Source organism: Euphorbia lathyris, chromosome 10 (genome assembly GCF_963576675.1).
Source record: "Euphorbia lathyris chromosome 10, ddEupLath1.1, whole genome shotgun sequence".
NCBI lineage: Eukaryota > Viridiplantae > Streptophyta > Magnoliopsida > Malpighiales > Euphorbiaceae > Euphorbia > Euphorbia lathyris.
In genome coordinates this window covers 74,353,891-74,359,623 of record NC_088919.1, presented here as the reverse complement: position 1 = coordinate 74,359,623, position 5,733 = coordinate 74,353,891, and positions in this window count along the sequence as shown.

The following is a 5,733-nucleotide window of genomic DNA, read 5'->3' as shown; positions in this document are numbered from 1 at the left end:
ACATACGACCTATAAAAACACTTTATTAATTAGTCATTTTTTTTTATGTGACCATCCTTTCATTTTAAAGTTTTCCAATGCACAATCTAAAAATCTACTTTAAAATCAAATATAAAAGGTTTTGAATTTTCTTTTCCTTTTATATGACTTTTTTTTTATTTTCTTCTTTGATAATATTTGGGTTGAAAGTTCGAGCTTGCTTTCCGAAATCGCTAACCTAGTTAGGATGCTTTATTCTCTTCCTTTGCGTTTAGCTTTTACTTAAAAAACTTATAATTATTGAGGGAAAACATATTTAATTAACAAGAAATTGAATTCTAATCAAACTAATGATATTATATGATGATTTTTTTTTTCAATTGACTTATACTTTTTCTTAAATTTAAACTTTTATTAATTTTTAAAATCTAATCAACCCCAATTATTACATTACTGGTTCATTTTGCTTTAACTTTTTTTTCTCCAAAAATTTGCTTTTATTTTTTTTAATTAACTTTCTGGCACTCATAGTTCCAAAAAAGATAAAAAAAATCTCATGTAATCTCAACTTATTTACATTATCAAATAAAATCTTGTTTCTGGATATTGAAAATCCAAAAGAAATTATTCTAAAATTAGTCATTTAACCTACTATAAATTTGTGCCAATTGCATTGTCTATGTACAAGAAATTATACAACTTGAATATCATTAACAGATTAAAATGGTGAAGCCGGCACTGAAATCCCTCTTTTTCATTTTATGCATAGTTATATTATGTTCATCTTCCCTTGCTCAAGGTATTTTTTAATTTATTTTAATTTTAGAAATTCAATATATATATATATATATATATATATATATAATTAACATTTGATCTTGTGTAGAAATGAACGAGAAATGGTGCATGAAGCAAGAAACATTTCCTGAAAAATGTGAAGATGAACCTCAGGCATGTGTAAAGGACTTTATTAAAAAATACGGAGCAAGCAGTATGCCAAAGGATTGCGTTTGCCAAACGGTCTCCAAAAAAGATATTAGAAACTATTATTTATATTCTCGATTTTGTAAGTGTCAAATTGTTTGCAACTAATTCTAAATCGATGATAAGTGATTATATAAGATTAATAAATTAATAAATATTTTAACTTTTAGAGTATGATTGACATTTTCATTTAGCATGTGTTGTTGCTTGTTATATTTATTCAATTATTTTCATTTCTATATTCATTTCATTTCATATCATTATTTGACAGAGTGATACCCAAAATTTGAATCAAATGTTACTCTTACTGTTAGATAAGCCTTAAACTATTCGAGATTGAGGGTAAATTATACCAATGGCCATTGAACTTTACCCATTTTAAAATTATGACCACCGAATTTCAATTCGTAATGGTATGGCACTTAACTTTACCCTTCTTAACACCTGTGGCCACTCAACGCCTCAAAAAAAAAAATCAAAGAGTTAATGATATCCGAAGGAACTTTAATTTTTTAAAATTTTCGTTTTGAGATCATTTAGTTGTTGTTTTGTTAGGAGAGATAATGAATTTTTAGAGAGAGAAAACTTCAAAAAAAATATGGTTTAATGGTAAATATGGTTTTGAACAACTTAATTCTTGAATATTTTCATTTTAAGGTCATTAACATCCATTTTGAGGAGTTAGTAAAGTTGAATTGCCACAGGTATTAAAAAAAGTGTAATGTTCGGTGACAATACTGTTAAGAATTGAAGTTCACTGACCATAATGTTAAAATGGATAAAGTTGAGTTGCCGTGAGTTTAATTTACCCTCGAGATTGATACCAAAACTCGAATCAAATTCCATAACAGAAATAGCAACAAGTAACCCTCAAGAGAAAGTGATTGAAATTAGGTATTTGAGTATTCTATTATATAAACAAACTAAACCTCATTTGCCTCCAAAATATCACATCTATAAGGATTCGGATCCCCTCCTGTTCACCAAAAACAGGAGGGGTTCTGTTTATTTAATATCAGCCCTTGATTAAAATTCAAGGGCTGAGATTTAATTAACTATATAAAATTAAAAAATAACAGTGCTCATTTTAAGAAAATAACAGTTCAGCTTATGTTAAAAACAATTATCACACCCTCGCTCACTCATATGTACTTCTTCCAACTAGTTAATTATTTTAGTTTTTATCTTATTTTATCTTATTTTAGTTTTCTTCCAACAGTTCTTTTTTTAATAATAGTTCTTAATTTAAGTTAAAAACAATTACCTCATCCTCCCTTACATCCTTTTCCAATTAATTAATTATGGATAATTAATTTATTAGTCCTTATATTTTGATAAAACACACTATTTAGTCTCTGTATTTTCAAAAACACACAGTAAGGTCTCTAACATTTTTCTCGATAAACTGTTTAGTCTCTAACGTTATTCTCGGTGAACTATTTAGTCCCTACCGTTAGACTCTTATGAAGATTCTGTTAGTCAATTTGGATTTCAGTCAAAATCTATTTAAAATAAAAATGTAATGCATTAACTACCATTTACCACAAAATCAAATATATAAGACCATTATCTTCATTGTTTACAAGAATAACAAAATTAGCACAAACATCTTTCATCATCACTAAAGCAGTTGGCAGTAAACATGAGTTGGGAATATGGCGGAAATTAAACTCACCATTAAGAGTAAGATGATTTCCACCTTCAATTCGAATAGGAAGAGTAAGCGAGAGAGATTTGAGTCGATTTCTACCTTCAATTCAAACAGAAAGAGTGAGCATGAGTAATTCGATTATGGGTTAGGGATTCAATTCTTTCTCCATTTTTTGTGAGCGTGAGTTGTGAGAGAAAGACATAGAGGTGTCAATTGATTTTAGCTGATAAATAGTAAAGGGTAATTTAGTCATATTCGAATTCATAACGGTAAAAAATCTAACAAACAGACGGAAGGACTAAACAGTTCACCGAAAAAAAAGGTTAGGGACCTTACCATGTATTTTTGAAAACACAGGGACTAAACAGTGTGTTTTACCAAAATATAGAGACTAATAAATTTAGTGGGCTGCTATATACCGCAATATTTTTTCCACCTACCGCACTTTTTTGACAATTTTGCCCTCCTCATAATTTAAACTCAAAAATTCAAAAATCTCAAATCCTCTCTAGCTTTTTGGTTTTTCAAAAAACCCGACCTAAAACAACATGCCGCCAAAGCCAGGAGCGGGTAAAGGCTTCATGAAATCACCGTTAATTTTTTTTTTAAATTACTCAGAAATCACGGGTTCCGCCTCCGAATCGGAAGCGGAACCCATTTGAGTATAAGGTAAACGGAATCGTCGTGCCGTTTCCAACACGGGTGGAACGGACGAACTGCCCCTTCCACCCGTGGTGGAAACGGCACGGCCGTTCGTTCCACCGTAAGGTGGAACGAACGGCGCTCTCGTTCCACCGTACGGTGGAACGAAAGGCGCAATCGTTCCACCGTACGGTGGAACGAGAGCCATGCTCGTTCCGCCTTACGGCGGAACGAGCAGCGCATCCGTTCCACCGTACGGTGGAACGGTGCACGCTGCCCGTTTAGGCCAAAAAAAAAATTTCGAAATTCAAAAAACGAAATTTTAATTTAAATTTATATCGTAGGATTACCTCGTGTTCGAAATCATGGCCTTCGGGAATGCTCGGGTCCATTTTCGTCCAATTCGGGTTTTTAGGTTTGGGAGAAAAAGAGAGGAAAAAAAAAGTTTTGGTTTTTGATAAAAAAATTATGACAAGGGCATAAATGTCAAAAGAGTGCGGTGGATGGAAAAAATATTGCGGTATATAGCAATACCCATAAATTATTTTAGTTTTTTTATCTTAAAATTAGAAAAGGTAAATTACACCTATGGACACTGAATTATAACCATTTCAATATTATGGCCACTGAACTTCAATTATTAACGATATGGTCACTGAACTTTAGACTTTTTAATACAAGTGGTCACTCAACGCCTCAAAACGACCATTGACGGCCTCAAACTAAAAAATTCGAAGAGTTAATGATATTGTAAGGAACTTTAATTCTTAAAAAATTTCATTTTGATGTCATTTAGATGTTGTTCGGTTAGCAGAGATAGTGAATTTTAAAGTGAGAAAGCTCCAAAAAAAAACATGATATTGGAAAATAAAAGATGTGGTTTAATGGTAAATATCGTTCTGAACAACTTTAGTTCTTGAATATTTTTTTTAAAGTTGTTAACGGTTATTTTGAGCAGTTAGTTAAAATTGAATGTCCAGCGATATTAAAAATGTAAAGTTTAATGACCAGCCGTTAAGAATTGAAGTAAGTGGCTACAATGTTTAAATGGTTATAATTTAGTGGCTATGGCTATAATTTACCTTTTGAGTTTTAAGATAAAAACTAAAATAATTAACTAGTTTTTTTTTGTAACAAAAATAATAAACTAGTTGGAAGAGGTATGAGTGAGCGACCGTGTAATAATTGTTTTTAACATAAGCTGAACTGTTATTTTCTTAAAACGAGCACGTTATTTTTTAATTTTATATAATTAATTAAATCTCAGCCCTTAAATTTTAATCAAGGGCTGATATTAAATAAACAGAACCCCTCCTGTTTTTGGTGAACAGGAGGGGATCCGGATCCCACATATAAAGTTTCTTATTTTGCCCCAAGATATATCACATAATTATGCCCTTAAATTTTAGGATTTTAGGGACTGATCCTATGAGAATTTATCTTTTATAGATTAAGTGTTTAAATTTTCACAACTTTAAAGATTAAGTCCTTTTAATACAATTTGAGGGTGTATTGGTTCAATTTTAGGTTTCATTTTACTGACAGAAAATGTTTTTGGTTCAATTTTAGGTTTCATAATACAAAGATTAAGTCCTAATGAGTCCAGTTGAAGCTTGACCATGAATATATCTAGCTAGACCCAAACCCGATTAAAATACACATATTATTGCAAACTTCTTTTTCCTATTAAAGGATAAACATGTAATGAAGCCTTTACATTTTCACATCTTTAAGAATTAATTAAAGCTCTGGTATAAGATCAAAAAAAAAAAAAAACATCTGGTATTTAATTTTTACATATATTGACTCTTTCACTAACTACTATATTTGGTATTTAATTTTTACATATATTGACTCTTTTACTAACGACTATATTAGCTAAATCTTTAGTGAAGGACTAAAAAAGACTCAATAAATATGAAAATTTGAGGATAAAAACTTAAGTAACGAAAATTATAAAGACCACATGTTTAAGTACTATTTTTTCCTATAATAATAAAAAACGAGTATGAATATAAGATCTTTGTATATAATAATGTCAATAGTTCATACCTTTAAATTGCTGGTTTTAAGAAATTATTCTTAATTTTTTTGGGGAATTTGAATTAGCTCATTATATTTCTAAAATCAGCCTAACCACTAACTTTGTAATTTCCCTTATTTAGCTAGCGAATTAAGGAATATTTACTCAATTATTTTGGATGTGACGGTTGCTTAATTAGTAGATTCCTTTTATTAATTATTAAAATTAATATAAGAAATAAAATCAATTGTTTATATAAAAAAAGTTAATTATATATACATACCTGTGGTACTGCCGATTTAGAGATTGGTACCTATGATTTTTTTTCGAACACACCATGTGGTTGCAAAATTAATTTTGAATGTTTGTTTACTTTGTCAAATTTGATCAATAACCACTTCAAAAGGAAATTTTTCAAGAATTAAAATTGTTGAGTATCATATTTACTGGGGAA